General features: G+C 39.5%; 1 protein-coding gene across 1 annotated transcript in view; it reads right to left on the reverse strand.

Annotated features, from left to right (window-relative positions):
* Nucleotides 1-10,022, reverse strand: part of sparc (secreted protein, acidic, cysteine-rich (osteonectin)) — a 22,335-nt gene extending 12,313 nt beyond the window's left edge. Inside the window, exon 1 of the mRNA XM_059346921.1 lies at nt 9,940-10,022. The gene's annotated coding sequence lies outside the window, so the exon portion shown is untranslated. The remainder of the gene's footprint in view (nt 1-9,939) is intronic.
* Between the last annotated feature and the right edge of the window lie 888 nt (nt 10,023-10,910).

Raw genomic sequence — 10,910 nt, forward strand, 5'->3', positions numbered from 1 at the left:
TGCATTAAATTAGACTTCAGAAACACGACTGCAACAGGCTGGCTCAACTCATCTCTGAAATCAGGCTGCGGACTTTATGTCTGCAACACTTTCCACGACCTGAAAAAGCTACTTAAACTCTCATATTTCCACCAGGCTTCTGTTTGTTTTTGTTTTTTTCCATACAGCTTTACCAAACACATATTTACATGTGTAAACCTGTGAGGAATATGTAAGAATCTGAGCCTGTTTGAGTTTATTGTATGGGTGTTAAAAGGCTCACTTAACACCGGGACCTACTGTTTAACAACTAAAGTGCTAAGAGGGGATTTGGATAAAAGCTTCCTTGTTTATTGCAAGACCACAAAATCTAGTAAAAACAAAATAGAAGCATGCTTTACTCCATGTGAGCAACATATTTTCCCACCAGAAATGTTTTTCAAAAATGTCTGTTATTCATTACACTAATAGTTAGAGCCTGACCAGTGCTATAATTAAATGATAATTCTGGTTTCTGCCTTTAAAATACAGTTTAAAAAGTGAGATTACAAACTGTTGGCCAATAACTGTTTTCTACTGTTTTCCCTTGAGTGTTCATCCGATTGACTTCACACCTGGCAGGTGTTTTGTGCAGTGGGCGCGCTTTACAGCGATCTATGGTTCATATCAGTCACCACTATGTTTCGATTGAAACAATTATTAACATATTAACAGATGAAGTAAGAGAGACAGTGGAGATGTCAGATTGTAGCAAACTCAAACATTTAATGCCAGTCTTATTAGAAATTAAGTTCACCTGCATTATGAATTGAAATGTATTTTCTCACAGATTTCATTTGTTGTCAACTTTAATCAGAATAAAATCTGTAAGTGATGTCTGTGGATATCTACGCATGCAGGAGGTTTGAGTTGATGGATGTGTCAAAAAAACACTTTCACCCAAAAGACTTACTTCCCATGTTTGTATTACAAACAGTCATTTTAACACAAACCATGATCTTTAAATTAAGAGAAGTTTTTGGTGCCTAAAGCAAATCAAACTGCAACATTAACCATTTGTTTAAACGTGTGTTGTGTTTCAAATCACAATGTTAACAACTTAGATACAATTTAAAGTGACTGTAATCAAACAGACCTCAAACAGAAATTGAAAATGCAGTTTCATTATATCCAAACATAATTTTAGGAGGCAGGGTTGCATATGTTAAAAATCAGTGATGTTACTTTCTTAATGAACCCTTTTGCACCCAGAAATAGCCTGGTTCCAAAAAGCTGTTAGCAAATGAAACGCTGATAACATTAGGTGTTACAATAGTTACAATAGTATAATAACAATAGTTATAAGAATATTATAAGGGTGACATAACTGTAGGTCAGGATTATGGTTTTTTTTATGCAGAAACACAGTTTATAGCTTACTCTACTCTCTCTTTTTCGTCAACTCACATAGAAACATGACTTTTCCTAAGACATGAGTACCCATGAGTCCTCTATCTGTCTATCTTTTTTCTTCTCCTCTCCATCTGATTGTCTGAGCATCCATTGTTGGGGACTGTGAACCCCTCTGACTCCGTCCCCACGTCTCCTTCATCGTGTCTCGTCTGAAGGACTAAATAAGGGCTTCTTTGTTCGGTAATTGAGCGTGGCATTGCTTGGTCTTCCTGCCTCTTTCTCTATTAGTTATCTCCCTCTCCACCTCCATTAAGTCAGCTGTTGCACCCAGACATCCAGAAACGATCTCTGATGCCCCTGACATCAAAGACGTATGGTATGTAGGGGTCTCGGGGCGGCAGACTGTAAAGATCATTTCAATCACCCTGTTTCCTTTATGTTGGTATCAAAAAAAGAACTGGAGAGCAGACTGTATCTCTTGTTTTCTGTTGGGGGAAGGAAAATTTCCCATGAGGGGTAATAAAACTGAAGTGAGCTGACACAGTTTGTACAATACACTGAACGCTGCAGGAGATCAGCGGGGGATAATAAGATTTACAAAACACGACTGGGAATAGTTGGAATTCCTGCACTTCGGATAAAAGGGCAGCAGGTTTAAACCAACAAGGAATCAATAAAACGAAGCAAAAATCTTTGGAAATGTTTTTCCTTGTTCTGTCGACATGTTCAGCAATTATCAACTCAGACTTGGATGAAGTGGAGATGAATACCGCAGCTCTGAAAAACATCGCCTTGAGGGAAAGTGAACGTGACATTTTGGGGGTGGAGGAACACTTCGCTTGGCTGGTTGCCGGGCGCCCTAAAGAACGTAGCGAGGCCTCCTGACACGGAGTGCCTGAATAGGGCAACATGTTTGGACAGATGCAGTGGAAAGGGTAAAGTTTGCATATACACTCGACTCGGGTGTTGACATGTTGTTTGACAAATCCTCGAGCGACACACAAGAACGTTCTGACATTTGGACAACAGAGAATAATTGATCGTTCGCCTGCAGGCGCGTTTTTCTTCTGTTGTCACCCTCGAAATAGTCAAAGTGCAGCTTCAGAAGTGACAGATGTGCGATCCAGTTGTCTAAGATAAGATTCTTTCTCGAGCAAGTTTGTGCAAGCTTTTATCATCAAATGAACATAGAGAGCCACTTTCTCCCAAAACGATGCAACTACAATTAACATATTTGCTTACACTGTCCTGTAGATATAGATTTTTTAAATTCTTTGTTTGAAGAAAACTTGAGGCTCCTCACATAGAAGCTAGGTCAATGTATTTTTGTGTAACTTTTTATGCACTGGATAACCTAACGTGTCAAACTATGATGCTCCACTACAGCCGCAGTTTTAGAAACGTGGTTGATGTTGTGAATTCAAACAAACATAACATAAGTACCTTTTTTATGTAAATTATGTTATGAAGGTTAAATAAGTTAAGAAGTCAACGTTATTAAGTCAAAAGTGACTTTTAGTTTGTCCTTTCGTGGACTTTATTGCTCTTTATACCATATAACCTGACGTTTATTTTGCTGGGAATGGGTTAACATTGGGGTTAGTTGAAGCCATCTTGCATCTCATACAAACATTAAAGGCTGCCTTTCGGTATCCTTTTGGTTTTGGTGGCCTGGGAATGAGAACTGGACAAAATGAGAAGCTCATTTGGATTTTTTTTATTTTTATTTTTTTTAATTGATTGATTTCAAAGAAAATTATGTGGTAACCTAAACATCTTGACATATTTTTATAACTTCATATCTTAAGAAATCTTTATGTTGAAATCACAAGTTGTCATTTTGTGTCAAGATCAAATCTACAACAAAAAAGGGATACATTTTGGGAAGAACCAATCAATTATGAAACCTAATAATGTCAGTGCATTGGTACCACATTGTCGTGCTATGCCTTTTTCTACACCTTTTATTTTGAAGGGCACAGATTCTGTTCTTATATTTCCTACTTTCCAAAACGTATTTCTTTTTTTCTCTTTTAACTTTTTGGGCTTTCTTGGATTTTTCTCTATTCTAGAAACAATCTAGACAATAATAAATCACATCAAAGAGTGTCCTTAAATTTTAGAAAAACAGAAGATTGTGCCAAAGAGGAAGAAACTTTCAGTTCCAGAACAAGAAAAGCCTCTTAAATGCTACTTCCTGGATCTGTTTATGAGTTTTATCCTGCAGAATAATTTTCTAAGAAGCAACAGGATTATCGTTTCATTGTCCTGTTCCACATGTCAAAGGGAAATTTCAATTCTTCATGTCCAGTCGAGGCAGGACTTTCACAATGCTGACCACTGTTCGTGAAGGTCCAGAGATGAGAAGTCGTGAGCAGGCCTGGACGTGGAAAAATACAGAAAGCCTGGCAGAGGACGCAGACAGTGACGTCTCCAAATAACCTGCACACAAGGAAACGTCTCTGTACTTTTCGAAAGAGCTCCGCTTAAAAAAACCCAAGGTGTTCTGCTGGCGAGAAGTTTCGTAAAAAGAGCTTCTGACACAAAGTTCTGGTCTGAATGGAAGTGAAAGCTTTAATGAGATCGGAAAAGAGAGAGGGAAATAAAAACTGTGTCATCTCCAAAAAGTGTGGGGTGAGTATTTGATTTGGAGGGACGTGGTGTTCTTGTCGTATGTCCACTTTAACATATTCCTGTTTGGTCAAAGAGTCGCTAGGCTCCGCTCGGCAGGAAAGAGGAGGCCGGAACGGACTGACGTAACAGCAAAACAAATTATTTTATTTGGAAAGCTGCTCTCATAATCAAACAGCAGCGAGGCTAAAAGGGAAACTTCAGACTCATAAAGGAGCCCTTTTTCTCCTCAAGATGTATTTAATTTGGGAGGTTAGTTAGGTAAGCAAGTGTAAACTGGCGACGGAGGAAAACAACCTGCACTGCAGCTAATACACATCTCGCCCTCACTTTCTCTCTAATATATCTCTCTTTTTTCAGCCTCTCTCTCCGCTTCAGATGCTCTTTAAAGGGAGCAGACTTAGAGGAATTCTTTCTTCTTCTGCTCGGTGACATAACAGGCGGGTTCAGAGGCCTGGAAAAACAACCTGTAGCAGTATGTCTGCCAGCAAACAGTGCAGACAAACAACACTGGCATGCAAAGGACTGGGAGCAGGCACATATTCAGGAAAGAAACTGTCTGTATTGAGCTTTGTTCACACAGATTTTAATGATGGAGGAATAACATCCAAATCTGATGTTTGTGAAATGCTTAAGTATAGGACAGTGTCACAGTTATAAAACATCAGGATTTAACAGTTTGTTTCCCTCTGATGAAGGACAGCAAAACTTTAAATTTGCATCTTAAATCATGTGGAAAGTTTCTCCAAAGTTTGCTCTGTGTTCTACATTTCTCATGTCTAAAACAAGGATTGGAATTGCAAGAATATAAAGAAATCTCACTATATCATCTTAAGTTATTTATTTTGCTGGAGTTGATTTTCCCTAAAGGATATCATCATCCAGATCTGTAGTAGAGGCCAACATAATCAAGTCCAAGTCAAGTCCAGGAGTAGAGCCAGTCAAGTCAGAGTGAAGACTTAGTCTAAAGGCAGTCAAGATCAAGTCCAGAGCAAATCGAGTCCTGATCAAGACCATCCTAGACAACACTGTCTTTCCAATGCTAACATAGTGAATAAGGAGTTATCTGTTCTCTGTGAGTTAATCTGCAGATTAGGTCAGGTTGCAGTTTCTTTGTGACTTTCTGTCACCTGCTTCTGTTAGACTTGTTTCTTCTTTTAAACTTGATGTTGGTTAAGAGTTAAGACAAAAACAATAAAATAGGAGACGAGGACTCTTTTACAACTGCTTCCAACATTTGCTCTGTATGATGGCCCGCAGACAGGAATGTAAAAGGTCACACAGGTGGTAGAAACAATGCCAAGAAATCTGAGCAGATCTGCACTAATAAAGCTTTTCTTACCGTTCTTTACTTTCTTGGCAGTCAGGTAACAAAAACACATCAGAAAATGTAAACTGTTGTAGCACCTGAGACCGATTGTGGTCTTTTCCAAATAGTAGTTTTAAGAGGTGATTATATATTTCTGGTTTACATGCTATTAAACATGTAGCTTTCGCCATTACTTTTAGCTATTGCAACCATTTTCTAAATTGTTTTTAGGTATTTCAACCAATTATTTTTATTTTTTCCTCCTGCTTGTTTGTGTATGTGTGTTAGTTTACAAACACTTTTGCACATGGTATTTAGGTGTTAGAGCTTACTGTCTATAGATTTATTTATGTTTGTGAGTGTTTATATATATTTTGCTCTCAAATGTTCCCTGCAAACTGCAGAAACACTCCCTGGGGTCCAAGTACTTCTGGTTGGGAATCAGTGAATAAAAAGTTGATCTTGTCGACCTGCAGCGACTCGAATATCAAGCCCCTTCTAGCCGAGCATACTCCTCACCTTGCAACGAGACACCTGACAAATTCCTTTTCTCTCCGGAGAATATGTGGGAAAAGCCCTTTACATTGCCTGTACAAAGAGCAGTTTCAGCGAGACCACCAGCCATCCCTATCAATCAGGAAACTCTGAGCACAAAGAACACAAACAAGAAGAGGAGAGCTGAGGGGCGCTCACGGGAAAAGGAGAAGAAAAGTCAGGATATATGTAACCTGAGTTTCTTTTCTCTCCCCTCCCCCTTCTCCTCATCAGGTTTGGTTTCTTGCTTTAGCAGGATTTCACTTAAGGTGATAAACATAAAGACGACATGAAAAGACAACAACAAATATCAAAATTCTGAGTGAAACCGGCTCAAACTAACTGAGTTCTCTTCAATGGTTTGAGGCCAGAAGCATTGTACTGTCCCTTCAAAATAAAAGCTGAATGCACCTTGTACAACACTCTATTGTTTTTCAGCTGGCAGACATGAAATTTGGGTTAATATGAGACTAATGAGTGTTTCAAAGAACCACTGTGGAATATTATGATTGCTCTCTTTCATTTCATCCCATTTCATCAATTGCACTTTTCTTTTACCCTTTTACTCTTTGTGGCTTTTTGCATTATTATCGCTCATAGTTGGATTTATTTTGTACATCTTAATGCTGCTTACATCAGACCTCTTCTGCCTCTGAAAAAATAAAAGGTTCAGGAACTAAAATATTTTTACCTTCACCCAGGAGGTCATGTTTTCCAGTTTTCCAGTTTGGTTTGTTTGTCAATAAGATTATGCTAAAACTAATGGATGAATTTCATGAAACGTTGTGGAAGCTTGTATCTTGGGCAAAGGAAGACATCATTCAAGTTTGGATGGTTCCTAATTACACTGCATATACATGAATTCATTTTTACTTGCATTAACATGCATGGCCTTGGTGGAGGTCTGCATTCTCGAGTTTTTAGATGTCAAAGTCTCCTCGTCACAAATCAAATCAGTGGTAAAATGTCTTTTGTCATCTCCAGCGACCTGTCTCACACTTTTTGTTGTCTGTACACTGTAAAAGGCCAGAAGGCACCAGCGTTGTCTGGTCAGGATGGCAGCCTGCAGCAAGTCAGTGTTTTTACACACCTTAGTGCTAAAATAATTATATTTAATGTCTTCCTAATGGCAATAATTCAAGCTTCCAAGAAAAGTGCATTAATAAACCACAGCTCTGTTTTATAAATGTAGCTTTTGTTGCACTTAAATCACTAATAACAGTAATCCACCTAGCTCAGGAATTATGTTCCATTACCTGTCTGTTCATTTCCAGCTGCCACACAGGAAATTATGTGTTTTACAATTCTGGTTTGAAATAAATAGAAGTACTGTGGCATGCAACTCAGACAAAAACCTCATGCCACCAAGATTTTTCCACCTCAACAGGGCCGAGTCAACTTTACTTTCTGTAACTCTCTTTAAACCATGTCTCTGTCAGCCTTTCCACCTTTCTCTCCATTATCTTTCAACTCTATTATCCTATTGTCCCTTTCTCTTTTCCTTCCTGTCTTTCTCGCTGACAGTAAACTCTTCTTCTCCTCCACCTCGAGCTCAGACAGCAGCACAATCCTTACTTCCTGTCTCGGGGATTAGAGTTTTTCTAGACGTTGCCAAGCTGGCCCGATAGTTCCCAGCATCCTCGGCTCCAACGCCACGAACCCCCTCCCCTCTCCTTCCTCCTCCTCCCACCTCGGTCCAGACCTGCCACCTCAACAATTAAGCAGCCAGAGACGCTCCGTCTCTACTTCACTCATACTAATGCAGACACTTTGTCCTTTTAGTCGTCCTCGACAGGTGTGACGAACGCGGAAGACAAGAACTTCATTTAGAATCAAAAGACGGTGATTGCATTTGTCTTTCTTAAGCGGTCTTTTAAACATGTAACTCAGTGTGAAGGGTGAGGAGAGGAGAGTATAATGTGATTTCAGAGCAAAAAGAATCACTTTAGATTGGACTCAAACAACTTGCGAGAAGGTCGAAACAACTTTTCTTGAAGTTATCGTTTTCAAACATGCTGACATAATAATATTTCCACTTGGTGCAACATTAAATAAACATAGTTTCTTGGTTTTTATAATTTGACTCAATGTTATTAAAGGGTTTGAACAAGCAGGTTTAACATTTCAAAAGTGTAACTGCTGGACACAAGACGTCTCCTACTACACCCGTTTCTTTGCAGGCCTCAAGTTTCAATATCACACGTGTATCAGTGTATATTGGACTGTCCATGTTAGTTGTGATGTCACAAAATTATCTCATACGTCCAACGTGTTCAAGCTCAGATTTAAGGTGAAAATAGACGTGTCAAACTCTGCACACACATGATTCTGTACAGTGAAGCTCAAACATTTAAGTTAACGTACAATAACCAAAACTATTTGTGGAGGTGCGATATAAATTTAGCTTCTTTCTTTTAATCTCTTTAATCGATCATGGGCTTTTGCGGGGATCAATGCATGTTCGAAAATCCGTTCCCAACAACTGGAACACCTAATCTCTACTCTTCTGCTCTTCTGGTTTCATTCTTTCTACCAGATGTTAAAGCATCTGCAGGGGTTTGTTCTCATTCAGCCACAAGAGTGAATCAGTGAAGTCCAACATTGGTGTTAACTGATAAGGTCTGACTCATTTTAGTTCATCCCATAAGTGTTAGATGGAGCTGAGGTCAGGGCTTTGTGCAGGCCAGAGAATTCTTCCACACCAAACTGGGAATACCATTTCTCCATGAAGCTGCTTTGTGCACACAGAGGGGATTGTCATGTTGAAACAGGGAAGGGCCAAACAAACTGTTGACACTCTGAATGCAGCAGGATTCAGTTTTCTCTCTATAGAAACTAAACACAAAACCATGAAAAACAGCCTCGAACCAAAGACAATCACCTAAAGTATGCAGGAGTATTTACAAATCCCCCTCTCCCTGTGGGTGAGCCTGAGTGACGTCCGGACACTTGAAGGCATCTGAACGAACTAACGGAGCGTTTAAAACAGCTGGTAACTGATAGCCATGGCAACCCGCATTCCTTAACATGGGAGTAATCAGAGAGGGGGAGTAACAGAGGGATGAAGAGAGGGAGGGAAGAGGAGATATTTGTCTGAGAAAAGCTTTCATGGTGGAATCAACTTCTCCTCCCTTCTTTCTTTGTTTCTTTATTTTCAGTGAGATAAATCCTGCAGAATATATTTAGAAAACTGTGAAATCTTTAGAAACAAAGAGACAGCAGCAGTTTCTGCACATAAACCAAACTGACAGTGAATTAATAATCACTAGACAGCAGATAATGAACCCCGAGGATACGACAAAATGAAAAACTTCACCCAGCCTGTGTCTGCATCTCCCTCCACCCCCATGCTTCAACCCATAATCCCCCCCTCCTCCTCCTCCTCCCCCCTCCTCCTCTTATTGCCGATGTGGCACACAATACCTCCAGTGAGAATGAACCCTCATAATCACAGCTCTTTTACCTGCAGGGAGCGATTTTCCTCGCAGCTGTTTTGGCAGTAATGACAGAGGAGATTGTTCACTGAGGTTTGAGGCCTGCAGTAGCTGCCTGTTAAACCAGATCAGCCAATCAGTCATTTTAAATTGAGTTTAAAATTGTGGAAAAACTAGGTGGAAAATTGAGAAATGACCACCAACAGCAATGCAGGCAATTTGTGGAGAATCTGTTGCACGAAATCAAGTGTGAACTTTCAAAAATGGATTGGATTTTTTAGATTGCAGCAGGTTAAATGTGCAAGGTAAACTTTAAGAAGAAAATATTTTCTTGCTTGATTTACTTTGGTCAGACTTGCAGAGAAAGAAACTGCATCTTTTACTTATTATATATTGCAACTGACAAAGAAAGGTGAATTAATTTTAGGGCAAATAAAAGCAATCTTCAAGTGTAGTTTTATCACATGATTCACAAGAAACTAAAACCTTAATTTGCCAGTAAGTTCCTGCTAGCTTTGATTGTTGTCTCTCCCTATAAATCTTGCAGAAAGTGAAATGTGAAGTTTTCTACAGAGTGGTCACACATTGCTTAAGTCGCTGCAGAGCTGTGTCACATGATAAACAGAGCCAGGAGAAGCTGTAGAGAGTCAGAGCTCTTACCTTTAACTCTGCAGAGCAGGGAAACAGAAGAGAAGTCAGCTGTGTGCGGAGCCCGGGACGATCTAACAGCCTCACCAGTTCACACAGAAGACATTTCCAGTGGGACGTCCCAGTTTGGACACAGACCCACCTCACCCCTCCTCCTCTCCCTTCACTCAAACCTCCCATTACACCCTCCCTCTCTCTTCCTGCCCTGGTAGGCGGGGCATGATGTTGACTCTGTCTGAGTCTAGACTGGAACCTGCAGTTAGAGAAAATAAACTTTCACAAGTAGTTTTTTCATTGAGATTTTTGTCATTAAAAAAAATAACATTTTAAAGTTAAATAAAAACAAGAATAGTGAACAGTGAAGGGTGGGTTGCAGACTGTTATCATTTACTGTTCATACATATACGTATGAATGCACTTTTTCATCTCTAATTCTTACATAGCTAACGTAATCATAATGAAGGAGGTGCAGTATATTACCACCTATACTTAGGTGTTCTTTATTAGTAGTAATTATGATGGGAGGGAAGGAGGAAGCCAGGCGAGGTAGTATAAAGAGTGACAAAGTCTGCATATGGAGGAGGTTGCTGTGGATGAGTGGGTCAGACACACAGAATTATCACCCAGAAATCCACTGTCCGTGGCTTGTGAGTCAATATGTTTATTTTTTGTTAACTTGTAAGTCATTTTCTTGTATGTAACGACGGCAGGTCTTACATCACAGAAGTACTCGTTTTAACTCAAACTATTGCTCTCAATTCGGATACTTCTGTCAGTCCTCTTGCAGTACACTGTGTACACTTCATACTTACTTGTGTAGTGCGTATATTGTGTATGTTTCGACAGGGTAGTGTTTCAAATCGTGCACAGCCGTTATACACCAACCTGAAGCTCAGTAGATCAGCTGTTGACAGTCTATATTGTTATATGTCTATATGTATATATATATGTATATATATATGTCTATATTATTGTATATTTTT

Source organism: Centropristis striata, chromosome 12 (genome assembly GCF_030273125.1).
Source record: "Centropristis striata isolate RG_2023a ecotype Rhode Island chromosome 12, C.striata_1.0, whole genome shotgun sequence".
Lineage (NCBI taxonomy): Eukaryota > Metazoa > Chordata > Actinopteri > Perciformes > Serranidae > Centropristis > Centropristis striata.